Source organism: Gossypium raimondii, chromosome 7 (assembly GCF_025698545.1).
Source record: "Gossypium raimondii isolate GPD5lz chromosome 7, ASM2569854v1, whole genome shotgun sequence".
NCBI classification, from domain to species: domain Eukaryota; kingdom Viridiplantae; phylum Streptophyta; class Magnoliopsida; order Malvales; family Malvaceae; genus Gossypium; species Gossypium raimondii.
The window spans coordinates 29,624,803-29,642,805 of NC_068571.1; the positions used below are offsets into that span (position 1 = coordinate 29,624,803).

The following is an 18,003-nucleotide window of genomic DNA, read 5'->3' on the forward strand; positions in this document are numbered from 1 at the left end:
CTCGATAACAGTGACACCAAACATGATAACCGGCACGTTGTCATTAGATACAACAGACAACCAACTAGGCTTCGATAGTGCCTCTCATCAACCCTCTGCGATCACCACCGCTAGTCGACTTTTCTCCTTGGGCCACAGTGTGTCGATCGCTTTCGCTTATGCATGCAAAATTTGTCTAGGATCTTCAAAGCAAATGAGTGTTGGTCGATGAAGATACCTCGATCGACCGGTGAACTTCCATGCCAAGGAAGTAAGTCATGATCCCCAAATCATCATTTCAAACACTTGTCGATTTGGACCTTGAACTCATCAATGAGCTCAACTTTGCTCCCTGTCACAAGCAAATCATCCACATACAAGGAGACAATCAGCAAGGTTTCATGTTCTGACCTTTTAACATACAGAGTAGGCTCACTAAGGCTCTTCACAAATCCAAGTTTGGTCAGGTAAGCATCAACTCTGTCATACCAGGCCCTTGGTGCCTGTTTCGGGCCATAGAGGGCCTTTCTCAACTTGTACACTTTGTCTTCATGTCCAACAACTTCAAAACCTTCAGGTTGCTCGATGAAGATCTCCTCCTTGAGAAAACCATTCAGGAATGCTGATTTGACATCCAATTGGTGAACTCTCCACGGCTTCGAGTCGCTAAAGCAAGCAATGACTTAATTGTATCCATCTTGCCACTCGGAGCAAAAGTCTCAAGTAGTCCACACCATACTGGCCGATCAGAGCCCTTCACCACAAGCTTGGCCTTGTGCTTGTTCAGTGAGCCATCGGTATTGTACTTGGCCCGGTACACCCATTTTACTCCTATGACCTTCTTGTGTTCTGGTCTGCTCACCAACACCCAAGTCTGATTTTTATTGATCATTTCCAACTCAGCTTCCATAGCTTTCATCCAGCTTCTATCCTTGGCAGCCTCATCAAAGTCCGAGGCTCAATCACAAGAACATTGCACCTCGATAGACATCACCAAAGTTCGTGCCCTCACGGTGTATCATCGACAAGATCATTACTTGGTCCTTCTTCCAGGTTCAAGAACCAAGTCTAATCGGTCCAAGTCGACAAGTCACCTCAACACCATTCCAATTCCACACCTTTTCCTCATCAAACTTTACATCCTCACGACTAAAACCTTCTTTCTCAGAGGATCATACACTCTATAACCCTTCTTGTTGCTGCCAGAGCCAACAAAGATTCCTGGAGTAGCCTCGCTCTCGAGCTTGGTCCTCTTTTCCACCGAATAAGAGCATAACACACACACCAAACACTTTCAAGTGTGTTACCACAGTTTGACTCTATGCCAAGCCTCAAAAGGAGTCTTATCCTTGATCGCTCTAGTTGGCGATCTGCTGAGCAGATATCTTGAGGTGTTGATCGCCACATTAAACCGACTTGGAAGCTTGCCTTGAAACAAGAGGCACTGCCATGTTTAGCACAGCCCTATTCTTTCTCTCACAGACTCCATTCATTGAGGAGTATAGATCATGTGAGTGATGGTGAATCCAAAGATCACAAAGCTTCAAATCACTCACACATATTCGAGCCATTATCATCCTCAAGGCTCTAATTTTACAACTGACCGATTTTCAAAGATAAGCCTTGAATTTGCGAAGGCTTCAAACACTTGACTTTTGCTTCAAGAAGTAGACCCAAAGACAACCTTGTTAAATCATCTATAAACAGGCAAAGTACTGTTCTCACCGATTGAAGGTGTTCTCATAGGGCCACAAACATCGAGTGCACCAATTCGAGCTTGTTTTGAGCTCTCCAAGCCTTGTCGTGAGGAAAATGCAATCTAGCCTCGCTTACCAAGTCGACAAACCTCACAAACATTCCCACTAACTTCAATTTTGAAATGTCATCAACCAAATTCAGCCTATGTAACGGATCGATGGATCTAAAATTTGCATGGCCTAGTCTCCTATGCCACAAGTCGATCTTTCAACAAGGTTTGGTGTATGCCTTTCTTTCTATTTGGCTAACATCCAAAGATGAAGCACCTATCACCATAGAGGTCGTGACTAACTCCACCATTCATGTCTTGAACAATACAAAGAACCATCCTTAAAACCAATGTATAGCCCTTTTCAACTAATTGGCCTACACTAAGCAAATTCGGTCTAAGTCGTACAAAAACACATCCGAGATCGACTTGTTACAGAACCGTGCTAATCAACACACCGCCTTGCCTTTAGCCTCAATCACCGCCATCTCCAATTCTAATCCTCGAGTGGAAGCTTCGTCTCAGGCCCTTGAACAGCTTCTCACCGCGCCATATGGTGTGACGTACCACCGTCTAGTAGCCAATCATTGCGACCTTGGTTGTGCCAACAAAACAAGTTATCAGGAACACTTGCTCCTCCCGAGCTTGAATGTCCTCAGCAGTCTAGCTTGTTGCAGAAGCGACCTCCCTTGGTTTGCCCTTGACACCTTCTCCACATGGCCAAACCGCTTGCACTTTCTACATGAATATCCGCCTAAACCAAAGAATACTTTTCGAATGTGTTGTCTTCTTGCAATGAACACATGGTGGGAACACCCTTTTTGCTTCATCTCTTCCTGACTTGACCCTTCTATTGTGCCAAGGCTTCTTGTCTTTTGCACTCACACTCGAGCCTTCACTGGCTTTAGCTTGGAAAGCAGCTTCAGGATTCTCTTCCTGCCTATTTGCCCTCCTTTGCTCAAGTGCATACAGGGAGTTTATCAGCTCAGACAATGAAATGGCTGATAAGTCCCTCGAGTCCTCAAGTGAAGAGATTTTTGACTCAAATTTCTCAGGGAGAGTTGTAATGACCTTTTCAACAACTCTACTCTCTGTGAAGTCCACTCCCAGGAGCCTAATGCTGTTGACAATGGCCATTATCCTGTCTGAGTACTGCTTGATGGTCTCAGACTCCTTCATCCTCAAATTTTCAAAGTCTCTCCTGAGGTTGATCACCTGTTGTTGCCTTGTCTTGTCAGTCCCCATGAACTCCTCCTTCACTTGTCCCAAGCCCGCTTAGGTGTGTCACATGCCATGATGCGTGTGAATATCACATCGACACTCCATTCTGCAGACAGCCATAGCCTTGTGCTTCTTGGCTCGCTTCCTCAAAGATGTTGCCTCATCTCGTGCAATAGTGGGATTGGCTCTCAATAGAGGTGGTTCAAGATCATTCTCGATCACACTCTAGAGATCATGTGCCCGGAGGTAAGTCTTCATTTTGACTATCCAAATGTGATAGTTTTCTCCAAAGGAACACAGATGGAGGAGGTGGAGTGAAACTCATCCTGCTAGATGAATCCAAATGCTTCGATCTTACCAAATTTTGAACTTGTTGTTGGTTTTGATTCAACACAACAAATTGCATACAAAGGCCCTCAAAGACTCGGGCTCATGATACCATTTGTTGGAACAATGGCAAGAAACATCAAACAAAGTTACAAAACTCTGTATTTGCAAGTGAAGCAAGAAGAATCAAGCAAAGAAAAAGCAAAGCAATGAACAAAATTGAATACTCAAAGAAAGTTGTAATCGAACATTACAAATTTTTCATTTTAAAATTTGAAATAAAAGGAGTTACAATTTGTTCATTTGATGATTACCTACTAATCTAACCGCCTCCACTAATTTACAACCAATGTAAGCTTAAGTCAAATACAAAATGAGTCGACATATCGCCTTTTACATCAACTATCTAATCACAAACTTAATCTTACTAACTATTAAAGCTAGTTACAATTAAACTGAACTAAATTACATCAAAACAAAACAAAGAATGTCAGTTGCTTCATTTGGTCCAAAACCATTCGTGCGCACCAAGCAAGATGAGTGAGCTCGATAGTCAGCCGGTCTCGACAAAGAGCATGCTTCGCTCCATGTTGCATTGCGATCCGACTTTCAACACTATTTCCTTTCAATTTTAAAGTGATAACATCATTTTACTATCTCTTTCATTTCTTCTCGGGAGGAGGTTGGAACGTAGAACATTTCAAAACCTGTACTGCAATTCTCTGTTTGGAAACCGGGAAAGTGACGTGGAAAATTACACGAGGGTTTAGGGAACTGAAAATATGGCCTTGGATATACAACACTGTCAAATCAGTTACATTTTTGACACGTGGTAGAAAGGGTCCACCCCGGAATATATATCGATCTAAATTTCACTTTTTTTACCGTGCAATGGATAGGGGATTGTGTAGCCAATTTGGAGAAAATATTGCTTTTAAAAAACATTTACAAGGCGTTTGGTTGGGGGAATAGGCATGCATTCCCCATGCAATGAACCCACAACCAAGCAGGCGTTTGGTTGCCCGTAATGCTATTACGTCCCGAATCCATTCCGTCCCTAATCGCCCACATCTCGTAATAGGCATTCCCCCATTCAACGCCGATTAGGGATTCCTTACCCGTTTCTTATTTTCGTTTCTTTTTTCTGCCCCCATCGATTTCTGCTTCTTCTTCCATCGATATTGCGAGGTAATTTCGCTTCTTCTTCCATCGTTTTCTTATTTGGTGGCCCGTGACGGGTCGTCTTCAAAGAAAGGTACGAGGTGGTTTTCGCTTTGTCATTGGGTATGTTTTTTGTTATGATTATTTACTTAATCTGTAATGCGATGTGGAAGATATGTTTGCATGTGGCTTTTGAGAATTTTGATTGATCAATTTTGGTTCTTTTTATCTTTTGAATGGTGTTGTTTCATTATTGGAATGTTTATTATTTGCTTAACTGTGTAATGCGATGTGGAATGTTTGTAAATCATACCGTAGATCATAAAGACTATTTTCCATTTTATTTCCGCTTCGATTTCAATTCCAAATCAAAGCAAAAAGAAGAAAATGGCCACGAATCTGTAATCACCTTTGAACATATGAGAAAGAAAATCGAAATGTCAACGAGAGAATACGTATTGCGGGCGAAGGAAGAACAAGCACGAAAGGTTTGTTGCATTTTCTCTCTCTCGGTAGATTCGGAATTTACTTATACATGATAATTATGGTTGCATTTTAATTAATTAAGGCTTAAATTGATTTTTTGGGACTTGCTACTGAATAATTTTTCAGTTTCTTTTACAATCCATTTTACTAGCAAGTATAGTGCCTCGTGTCTTTAGTTTTATTGCAGCTCTTTAATATGTATTTGATTTGGGAAGCATTGAAGGCTTTGAATGATGAGGAAGCACTTAAGCGAAGTTATGTGAGGACTTAAAAATCTGGTATACTTCTTTGTCAGAGGTGGATAAGCTTGCATTATTGCAACTGCACTAAATTGATTCTTTCATTTGATAGGTTTAAGAAAGTAGTAACTCCCATTTTGCTCGACTTGAGGATTTGAAAAGGCGATTGGAAGCTCTGAACCCAAGTAGGGCATCCGCTTTGTCTAGTCATGTGAGCTTTCTTTTTATTCTTTCTTATTACACTACAATTAGTTCATGTAGTATCCAATACTTATATGGTGTTCTAGGAGAAGATAACTTCTTTAGAACAATCATTAAAATAAGCATGTCACCGATAAAATTGGTTTTCATTATTGTGTGCTCGCTTTTAATTTTCTATTGCTGACCATTTTTGCAATCACTGTGTTATATATTGGATTGATAAGGGGGTGTCATATCAAAATGGAAAAGATATTCATGTGTTTGAGCGTTTACAAACTCAAGAACTTTTCCTGACTACCTACTATAGTCCTTTTTGATTCATTGTTAATGTTTGGTTCCCTTTAGAAAATTGTTCTATTAATCAGTCCAGACTGCCCCTTATCTGTGATATAAAGAGGGGGGGAAAATGAAGCGAGATTATCATCTTAATTTGCTGATCTTTCTGAGATTATGTTTGTTCTTATGTAATAAACTACTCTGGAGTGTAGATGTATGGTGTCGAAACCATTTTTTTGAAAAACAAAATTTTTAGGTTGTCGACTTTAAAAAAAACAAAATAAATGGGAGTCGCCACCAATCTTTTATTGAGGTGTGATTAGATCACCTAAAAAAACAGCTTTGGTCTACGAGTTTTAGAAAAACGGATCTCGAGTCGAGCTATGCATTTAGGAAGGATTAGCACCTCGTAACATCCAAAATTGGTACCTAGTTAATTAATTAGTGTCTTAAGGTCGAGAATTTGGAAAAAACGTAATCCTTAGCAAAACTTAAAAGGCTACGATATAAGACCCTTATTATTTCGGAGAAAGAATATACCACACCCAATGCGTTAGGGCACAAAGGAAAATTGAAAGTGAAAACCAAGATCTACTAAAGATTTAGAAAATGCACGATAAACAGAAAGACACAAATAAGACAATCTCATGATGAAATGGTGTCTGTTCACAAGGAAAGAAACCTGATTAACAGCTTCACCAAAAGCTACAAATGCGAATTCTCCACCAGGAGCTAGAAGAAGGCCAACCCTTATGGCAGAGACGATTGAAATACCAAAAAGTGTACCAACAAATGCCACCAATATAATCTTACCACCAATTAACAGTCCTAGTGCCTCCATAATAACAGGAAAATTTGAAACAAGAAGTTTGGGGTCAGTAGACATGCCAACCTGAAAACTCAATAAAAAGTTGTCATAAGTTGCACATACCTCGATGTCTTGGTCGTCAATATGGGGAAGCACCAATAACCTAAAACTTAATACATGCCAATTAAGCATGTCTTATCATTCTCCTAACTCAGGATTGTAAAAAATTATATGAAGACTTGATACAACCACCCCTCCAAAGCTTTGTCACCTTCAACTATGGCATAAAATGATCCTCTACCTTATAAAGTCATAATAATGAATCTTCGTGATATTACTTCTATAATATTTGCATTAAATGGCGTCATTTTTTAAAAATATCTATCTTAAACTCCTTGCGTTTTTACCTACCAAAAATGACCTTACATCCAACAAAAGAACACCAAATAGGTTTTACGACTAAAGCAGAAAGTAATTCAAAGAAACAAACACCGAATCATTTACATATTATGGAGATACCAACAAATAAAATACCAACCGTCATGAAGAAGAGACCCAATAAGAGGCCTCGGTATGGAGCAATATCTGATTCAACCTGCAAAGAGAATTCAGTCTCTGCCAGAAGCAAACCAGCTAGAAATGCTCCCAATGCCATGGAAAGTCCAGCCTGTTCAACAAGAGTAAAAGAAAAAAGGAAGCATCTAAGGCATTATTATCACTACTACAAAAGAAGAAAAAAAAATTAAGAACAAGTATAGTTTTCATACCCCAGCAGTTAGGAGACTTGTCCCTAGAATAACAAGGAGTGAATTGGCAGAGAATATTTCTGGATTTTGATTTTCAGCTATTTTCCCATAAATTGGTCGGAGCAACTGCAAGAAAAACTAAAGGTATATGAGAACCAGAAGATATTGTGTTTCTGAAGCATTACTCATTTCTCAGAGTTGGGCACAGGTATTGACAATCTTAAGTAAAAGTTCAGAAGATTAAGGGGTCAAATGCTTCTGAGTCAATACTATCAGTCTATTAGATTCATCATTATGTACATCAAACCTGTCGGAAATTGAGTTACCTCCACTTTGATGATACCACTTACACCCCACCCGGATATATTTCTACACTCTTTAGATTTTTTTTTTTTAAGTTTCTTATCAGTCAATATTACATGATAAAATAAGACAGAAATTGCAATAAGACAATCATAAGCTATCGGAAAATCCTGAAGTCAAAATTTATGAATGTCTTAGATATAAAACTTGCCAACCGTCCACCAGCAATAATTGTAGTGATGGAAACTGCTGCCTTAACAACAGCCTTCCGCAATGGCTCTAAAACCAATCTGAAAACCAGAAAAATGAGATTACTAAAAGGTGCCAATATAAGATGTAGAAGAAGGTACCAGCTAATAACACAAAACCCAAGATTTTGGGGAAAGCACAAATTCCCTTAAAGCAAATTAGTGGAGTAAGCTAAATGGAAGAAACATAAACAGAAATTAAGAAACCAATCATCAAAATCTGAGTTTGGAAGTAATCTTTATGGTTTATAGGAGAATTAGAACAATGAACTTACATACGTGTAAAAGACATACTATCAGAGTGAAAACCACTATGGATCGAGCATCTAACATGTAATCAAACCAGAAAATACAACAAATCGATAAATAGAAATGAAGAGTATAGTAAATGAAAGCATAAAACTCATAGAAAGACTTGGAGATACTAAGCTTTATTTCTGAATTACTGGAATGAAAAGCAATGCTTACAATCTGCATTTAATTCTATATTTATAGTCTCACCAACACATGTTTCTGCTATTAACCACATGTTAACAGACTATAACAAATTAACCATCTATTAACAGACTACTAATAGACTCCTAACAGCATATTTCTCATTTGCATAACACAAAGTGAGGCAACATAGGAATCTTCAATGTCGAATGAAAACAAAAGGAAAAGTAAAGTTGAATTAATTAGAATTTAGAAGACCTTACCTCTCCTTTTGATGAATTTGGGGAGATAAGAGGTATGAGTATAAGCAAAACAACAACAGCCAAATCCTGGAAGAACCGATAACAGTCAATAAATTTTTTTCTTCCAACAACAGTCATCTAAATCAACTAAATGCCATGTAAAACTTGAAAGACTAACAGAAGAGGTTCCAAACACATCAAGCAGGTCTTATATTTGTCCTGATTGATGGTTTAGTCTAATCATTTATGAATTATTTTAAGCATTCCAGGAGCTGGAAGGCTTAAGGGCATAGATTACAACTTTATGTTGAGTAGATTTCTAATTTCATCTTTTGCTAACTTAAGTACAGATGCCAGTTTAAAACATGGAGAGAGGGAAAGAAAATTAAAGAACCAAAAGGAAAGAAAAAAAAAGTGATACATGTATCATTTATCAAGATACATTTGGATAATCTGCAAGAGAATTATCATATCTGTCTGCAAAATTCAATTCATAAGAAATTACATCCTGAAGCCAATCCCTTTCTCAAGATCATAGGATAACCTGAAAAAGCAAGACAGAAAATGTAGAGCGTCCATGGCGGGAAGTACTTTCACCTCGCTCCTGTAATACCTGCAAATGAAGATAACAATTGCATGTTCGTCTAATGGATCCATGAGGTTTCAGTATCTTCTCTGGTAGGTATTTTACTATAAAAGAATATACATGCATATATATATATAAATATATACAAACCAATGCTAAAGTCTGATGCAATTGGGTCATATTGCTATTAGATGGATTTGTAGAGACATGGAAAGAATCCAAGATATCTACTAGCTTTCAAAGATTTTAAGATACTGCAGAGGAATGTAAGAGGAAAACAGATATACATAACATATTCAACAAGAGCAAGACATTCAAACCTTTAGCTCTAGGAATCTAATCTCACAAACTTTTATTCGCTTTCTTCATATCGTATAAGAGTGGTGTAATATAATGCTACGAGTAATGAAATCTGGAATTGGTCTACTTAGTTACCTGCAGGACGACAGCAGTTGAAGATAATGCCAGGCCATTCCCAATCACCATTGCAGCTGGACCAGGCTGCCCAGAAACAAAATGAGCAACAAGGCCAACTGCAACTGCTGTCACCAAGACCTGTATTATATAGTTAGTTAGAAGAAAATTTTCAAAGACAAAGTGACAACAATACAAAATCTATTTTCTCAGTTACCTGGGCAGAGCCTAATCCAAAAACATATTTCTTTATGGAACTTAACCTTTCAACAGATAGCTGCAAAAGAAAAATAAGGGTTCAGATAAACAATCTTCTCACAATAATGGAGATTCAATAAAGCTGGAAATATGGATTTAAATAATAAATTCCACCTCAAGGCCGATATTGAATAGCAAGAAAACAACTCCAAATTCAGCAATTGCTTTGGTACCATGCACATGATGGATTATGGACAAACCATATGGTCCAATCAAGATGCCAGCAACCAGATACCCAAGAACAGGGCTGCCTAAAAATTGGAACAGATAGAACACAAACATCAGTTATATAAAAGGTTTCCAGAAGGGGAAAAGGAAAAATAGAACAAATAATGATAAGGAACATGAAAGCACAAAATAGTAGTGTACGGACCATGAGGAAACATCATAAGAAGCAAACAGAGAATTCAAGCATGAGCTCCAAAAATCTTCACAAAAAGTCATGAAGATCATACATTTTTAAAGATGAACACACTCAAATTAGGATAGATTTTAGTTACCCCCAGGAATTTTCTGGAATATAGGCACAAAAATTACACTTGCCAGCAGTAACCATAACACATCAAAGAGAGAGGCCTCCTCCACATTCATCTGGGAAATTCAAACATAGAAATAAGCTGTTGACAAGCAGCCATATAGAGCAGGATTAAGATCAAAACAATCAAATGGAAAATTAATAAATGGTGCAGGATCAAACACCTCTTGGTGAGGAAGCATTGCAACTATATTTTTTATTCTTTTAGGAAAATTTTGTACTTTATGGATCATAGGCTTTGCATTTGGGGAAACTTCTTCCCTAAAAGTGATCGCATCTGGCTGCTGCAGCAGCTGAGCACTCCTCTCTGTCTGGTTAGCATAGAAGGCAACCCTGTGATCAAAGGCAAGCAAACACTTTTTGAACATGATTTCTTACAAAAAGGAAATTTATTGATAAACAAAGTCAATAGAATGGCCCTTTTCTGAGGATTTGATTTGTTGTTTGCATTATGATCAAGCAGGGAAGTTTCTATAGCTAAACTTTTAACTGTTGCTGCCATGATCATAACATTCTAAAGAAACACATCTTGTTTCTACATCTTCCACCAAAAACTTAACTGAATACGTCGTTTGAGTCAAGAAGCGGGAAATCAACAATGCTCAGCCAATACATACAGGAAATTTATAGAAGTGATGATGAAATTAGTTAATGAAACAAGGTAGCAACTTTCAAAGCATACCAGCTCCAAAGAGCAGTAATCCTACAACAAGCTTAGGAATTTGTTTCCTTGCAGACTCCAAAACCCTGGGCAACTGATGCTGGTGTGAATTCTGTCCCATCAACAGTTAAGGAAAAGAATGATGCAGATAAGAAACGGGAAGATTTATTCAACAATGACTTTGGCGTATTAAGGGGTGAACTCTCCGTCGTCAGATTCTTCGGAGAATCAGACTTCTTTGGTTTAACATTTTTTGACTTTTCTGCTTCAACTTCAGCTTCTTTTATAGAATCTAAACCCAACATTACATTCTCATGATTACTGAAATCAAAGAATTGTTTGTGGTTTTCAAATCTTTTTTTCGCTTCGTCAGATAAAATGTCTGCTTTAGGCTTACCAATCAAAGTATCACCATTATTCAAAGCATCCCCTTTTATTTCAAGAAAAGCATCACTATAACCCCCTTGACTGATCTTCTCCTCCTTGACAATATTCCCTTCACCCAAAACCTGCCCCTGGGCGGATTCAGCAGTGTCAACAGTCAAACTAGAAAGAGACTTTTCAGATCTTTTTAGGGCAATCTCAGCACCATTCAGACGCTGTGTAGCCTCCACTTCGAAAGCAACAGCTTTCTCTGCTAAAAGCATGATGTTTGCCACATCTTCCTCAGCTTCCAAGGCATCCATCTGTGCATTCTCTGCAACCTCTTTCAATCTCTCCACTTCTTTCAGCAACTCCTCCTTTTACCCCACACTTGCCTTAACTCTACTTCACAATTTGCCAACTTCTTCTGACATTCTCTAATCTCATATTGTGCATCCAATAGCACTCCATTATCTTCCCTAACATTCATTTGAGCATCACTCTTTCCATAACTTTCTACGGAACCATTTCCATTTTCCAGAAGTTCAAATGAGTCTACTGCCACCTGAAGCCTTGCCTCAGCTAAAGATAGTGCCATCGTTGCCTTTTGAACAGCCTCTTTAGCAATGCACTCTTCATTGACAATGTCTTGCATCACATTAAGCCTGCTATTGACATGATTCCAAGCTTTAGTTGCTTTGTCTCTCGAGGCTATTGCAGCTTCTAATATTTCCTGAGCCTTTTCCTCAAACATCCTACTGTTAAGACGAGCTACTTTCAATTCCTCCATTGCCTTGTGCACCAATTCCCTCAACTCAACCAGGGTAGGTGTTTCCACTTCACCACTTACATTTCTCACTTCTTCTCCCAGACCACTTGAGCTCTCATTACTACTCTCAGCAAATTCGCATTGTGATCATTCCCATCAGCATACGGTGACGAACCATTGCCTTGACAATGCGACCAAACACCTCTTACTTTCGATACATCATGTAAACCACAAAAAAATGATGTAGCCAAATACGTACCATACTATCAAAGTTTCCTTTGAAAACCAAATTTGAACTCAAACGACTGCTATACGCCATGTTTCTCTTCATTTTTCTCAGGGACCAAGTTTTTGATCCATGCTTGGGATTGAAAACATTGTAACTAAAGTTTCTACACCTAAATGGATCCAGTATCCTATATCTAGTACCTTCATCACCATGAAAGATAGTGGGATGCTTATAACAACAGGTAAAATCCATCTTTCTATGCCACACCAATCTTTATTCTTGGCAGAGCGTTCCAAGCACTCCCATTGACATTTTATCAGACAGCTGGAAAAACAATCAAAGTATCAATGAATCCACCCTAGCAGCCCTATAAAAGCTATCCAAAACATACTTTTATACAATAAACATATACCTATACGTGTATGCATGCCTATGCGTGCATGCAGAAATTACGTAAGCGCTCATAAAAAATCGATCAAAGTGAAGAGTGAGCACCGACCGATCAAAGAAACGAAAGAATGTTTGAAAGAGGCGAGTTTGAGAGGAGAAGTTAAAGAATAAAGAGCGAAAAAACGAATCGATAAACAAATCAACGTGGCCTTTTCTTACTTCTATTTGTTGGAACAATGGCGAAGAAAACATCAAACAAAGTTACAAAATCAGTATTTGCAAGGTCAAGCAAGAAGAATCAAGCAAAGAAAAAGCAAAGCAATGAACAAAATTGAATACTCAAAGAAAGTTATGTAATCGAACATTACAAATTTTTCATTTTAAAATTTGAAATAAAAGGAGTTACAATTTGTTCATTTGATGATTACCTACTAATCTAATCGCCTCCACTAATTTACAACCAATGTAAGCTTAAGTCAAATACAAAATGAGTGACATATCGCCTTTTACATCACTATCTAATCACAAACTTAATCTTACTAACTATTAAAGCTAGTTACAATTAAACCGAACTAAATTACATCAAAACAAAACAAGGAATGTCAGTTGCTTCATTTGGTCCGAAAACCATTCGTGCGCACCAAGCAAGATGAGCTGAGCTCGATAGCTGCTGGTCTCGACAGTAGCATGCTTCTGGCTCCATGTTGCATTGTAGTCTAGCTTTCAACACTCCTCCTTGGACTGTATGCAACACATTCCAATTGCACTTCTCAAAGATTCAAATCGAGCAGCCCCTAAGGACTTGGTCATTATGTCAGCCAATTGTGCCCCTGAGCTGCAATGCACAAGGCTGACTTCCTTTGCTTGTTCAGCCTCTCTAACAAAATGCAGTTTGATTTTAAAATGCTTAGTCTTACCATGGAACACAGGGTTCTTGGCTATTGCAACTGCAAACTGATTATCCACCCAAATTTCAGTTGCTTCATCTTGAGTTTCATTAAGGTCATGAAGCAGCTTCCTTAGCCAAATGGCTCGATTAATCGCTTCCCTGCAAAGAATGTATTCGCTTCACCGTGGATCGAGCAATGCTTGCTTTTTGAACTCCAAAAAACATCCCGATCCAAGTGTGAAGAAGTATCCGAGGTACTCTTCATGTCATCGAGGATCCCGCCGATCCACTCGTCGAGTAGCCTTCTAGTTTCAATTGGTTCCCACTTTCAAACATTACACCAAAACTAGCGATTGCCCTTGATGTATCTAAGGACCCTCTTTGTCGCCTTCAAATGTGCCTCATTGCAACAATGCATAAATCTCGATAACAGTGACACCAAACATGATAACCGCCCGGTTGTTTATTAGATACAACAGACAACCAACTAGGCTTCGATAGTGCCTCTCATCAACCCTCTGCTGATCACCACTGCTAGTCAGCTTTTCTCCTTGGGCCACAGGTGTGCTGACTGCTTTACAGTTATGCATGCAAAATTTGTCTAGGATCTTCAAAGCAAATGAGTGTTGGCTGATGAAGATACCTCGATCAGACTGGTGAACTTCCATGCCAAGGAAGTAAGTCATGATCCCCAAATCTGTCATTTCAAACACTTGCTGCATTTGGACCTTGAACTCATCAATGAGCTCAACTTTGCTCCCTGTCACAAGCAAATCATCCACATACAAGGAGACAATTAGCAAGGTTTCATGTTCTGACCTTTTAACATACAGAGTAGGCTCACTAAGGCTCTTCACAAATCCAAGTTTGGTCAGGTAAGCATCAACTCTGTCATACCAGGCCCTTGGTGCCTGTTTCAGGCCATAGAGGGCCTTTCTCAACTTGTACACTTTGTCTTCATGTCCAACAACTTCAAAACCTTCAGGTTGCTCGATGAAGATCTCCTCCTTGAGAAAACCATTCAGGAATGCTGATTTGACATCCAATTGGTGAACTCTCCACGGCTTCTGAGCTGCTAAAGCAAACAGCAGCTTAATTGTATCCAGTCTTGCCACTGGAGCAAAAGTCTCCAAGTAGTCCACACCATACTGCTGACTGTAGCCCTTCACCACAAGCTTGGCCTTGTGCTTGTTCAGTGAGCCATCAGTATTGTACTTGGCCCGGTACACCCATTTTACTCCTATGACCTTCTTGTGTTCTGGTCTGCTCACCAACACCCAAGTCTGATTTTTATTGATCATTTCCAACTCAGCTTCCATAGCTTTCATCCAGCTTCTATCCTTGGCAGCCTCATCAAAGTCTGAGGGCTCAATCACAGCAACATTGCACCTCTGATAGACATCAGCCAAAGTTCGTGCCCTCACCGGTGTATCATCGACAAGATCATTACTTGGTCCTTCTTCCGCAGTTCAAGAACCAAGTCTAATCGGTCCAAGTCGACAAGTCACCTCAACACCATTCCAATTCCACACCTTTTCCTCATCAAACTTTACATCCTCACGACTAAAACCTTCTTTGTCAGAGGATCATACACTCTATAACCCTTCTTGTTGTCACCAGAGCCAACAAAGATTCCTGAGTAGCCCGCTCTCGAGCTTGGTCCTCTTTTCCACTGAATAAGAGCATAACACACACAGCCAAACACTTTCAAGTGTGTTACCACAGGTTTGACTCTATGCCAAGCCTCAAAAGGAGTCTTATCCTTGACTGCTCTAGTTGGCAGTCTGTTGAGCAGATATACTGAGGTGTTGACTGCCTCAGCCCAAAACTGACTTGGAAGCTTGCCTTGAAACAAGAGGCACTGGCCATGTTTAGCATGCCCTATTCTTTCTCTCACAGACTCCATTCATTGAGGAGTATAGATTGTGGTGATGGTGAATCCCAAAGATGTCACAAAGCTTCAAATCACTCAGACACATATTCAGAGCCATTATCAGTCCTCAAGGCTCTAATTTTACAGCCTGACTGATTTTCAGCATAAGCCTTGAATTTGCAGAAGGCTTCAAACACTTCTGACTTTTGCTTCAAGAAGTAGACCCAGCACAACCTTGTTAAATCATCTATAAACAGGGCAAAGTACCTGTTCTCACTGATTGAAGGTGTTCTCATAGGGCCACAAACATCAGAGTGCACCAATTCGAGCTTGTTTTGAGCTCTCCAAGCACTGTCAGCAGGAAAATGCAGTCTAGCCTGCTTACCAAGCTGACAAACCTCACAAACATTCCCACTAACTTCAATTTTTGAAATGTCATCAACCAAATTCAGCCTATGTAACAGATCGATGGATCTAAAATTTGCATGGCCTAGTCTCCTATGCCACAAGTCAGTGCTTTCAACAAGGCTGGTGTATGCCTTTCTTTCTATTTGGCTAACATCCAGCATGAAGCACCTATCAGTCATAGAGGCTGTGACTAACTCCAGACCATTCATGTCTTGAACAATACAGCAACCATCCTTAAAAACCAATGTATAGCCCTTTTCAACTAATTGGCCTACACTAAGCAAATTCTGGTCTAAGTCAGGTACAAAAAACACATCTGAGATCAGCTTGTTACCTGAACCAGTGCTAATCAACACACTGCCCTTGCCTTTAGCCTCAATCAGCCTGCCATCTCCAATTCTAATCCTCGAGTGGAAGCTTCTGTCTAGGCCCTTGAACAGCTTCTCACCTGCTGCCATATGGTGTGAGCAGCCACTGTCTAGTAGCCAATCATTGCTGACCTTGGTTGTGCCAACAAAACAAGTTACTGTGAACACTTGCTCCTCCTGAGCTTGAATGTCCTCAGCAGGTCTAGCTTGTTGCAGAGCAGCCTCCCTTGGTTTGCCCTTGACACCTTCTCCACATGGCCAAACTGCTTGCACTTTCTACATCAATATCCGCCTAAACCAAGAATACTTTTCGAATGTGTTGTCTTCTTGCAATGAACACATGGTGGGAACACCCTTTTGCTTCATCTCTTCCCGACTTGACCCTTCTATTGTGCCAAGGCTTCTTGTCTTTTGCACTCACACTCGAGCCTTCACGGCTTTAGCTTGGAAAGCGACTTGATTCTCTTCCGCCTATTTGCCCTCCTTTGCTCAAGTGCATACAGGAGTTTATCACTCGCACAATGAAATGGTGATAAGTCCCTCGAGTCCTCAAGTGAAGAGATTTTTGACTCAAATTTCTCAGGGAGAGTTGTAATGACCTTTTCAACAACTCTACTCTCTGTGAAGTCCACTCCCAGGAGCCTAATGCTGTTGACAATGGCCATTATCCTGTCTGAGTACTGCTTGATGGTCTCAGACTCCTTCATCCTCAAATTTTCAAAGTCTCTCCTGAGGTTGATCACCTGTTGTTGCCTTGTCTTGTCAGTCCCCATGAACTCCTCCTTCAGCTTGTCCCAAGCCTGCTTAGGTGTGTCACATGCCATGATGCGTGTGAATATCACATCAGACACTCCATTCTGCAGACAGGCCATAGCCTTGTGCTTCTTGGCTCGTTCCTCAGCATGTTGCCTCATCTGTGCAATAGTGGGATTGGCTCTCAATAGAGGTGGTTCAGCATCATTCTCGATCACACTCTAGAGATCATGTGCCTGGAGGTAAGTCTTCATTTTGACTATCCAAATGTGATAGTTTTCTCCAGTGAACACAGATGGAGGAGGTGGAGTGAAACTCATCCTGCTAGACTGAATCCAAATGCTTCGATCTTACCAAATTTTGAACTTGCTGTTGGTTTTGATTCGAACACAACAAATTGCATACAAAGGCCCCTCAAAGACTCGGGCTCATGATACCATTTGTTGGAACAATGGCAGCAGCAAACATCAAACAAAGTTACAAAACTGTATTTGCAAGGCTGAAGCAAGAAGAATCGAAGCAAAGAAAAAGCAAAGCAATGAACAAAATTGAATACTCAGCAAAGTTGTAACTGAACATTACAAATTTTTCATTTTAAAATTTGAAATAAAAGGAGTTACAATTTGTTCATTTGACAGTTACCTACTAATCTAACTGCCTCCACTAATTTACAACCAATGTAAGCTTAAGTCAAATACAAAATGAGCTGACATATCAGCTTTTACATCAACTATCTAATCACAAACTTAATCTTACTAACTATTAAAGCTAGTTACAATTAAACTGAACTAAATTACATCAAAACAAAACAGCAATGTCAGTTGCTTCATTTGGTCCGAAAACCATTCGTGCGCACCAAGCAAGATGAGCTGAGCTCGATAGCTGCTGGTCTCGACAGTAGCATGCTTCTGGCTCCATGTTGCATTGCAGTCCAGCTTTCAACACTATTTCCTTTCAATTTTAAAGTGATAACATCATTTTTACTATCTCTTTCATTTCTTCTCAGGAGGAGGTTGGAACGTAGAACATTTCAAAACCTGTACTGCAATTCTCTGTTTGGAAACCGGGAAAGTGACGTGGAAAATTAC

At 39.6% G+C, this 18,003-nt stretch overlaps 1 pseudogene; it reads right to left on the minus strand.

The window, feature by feature from the left end:
- Positions 1 to 4,139: 4,139 nt before the first annotated feature.
- On the minus strand, positions 4,140 to 15,419 carry LOC128042538 (K(+) efflux antiporter 2, chloroplastic-like; annotated as a pseudogene).
- Between the last annotated feature and the right edge of the window lie 2,584 nt (positions 15,420 to 18,003).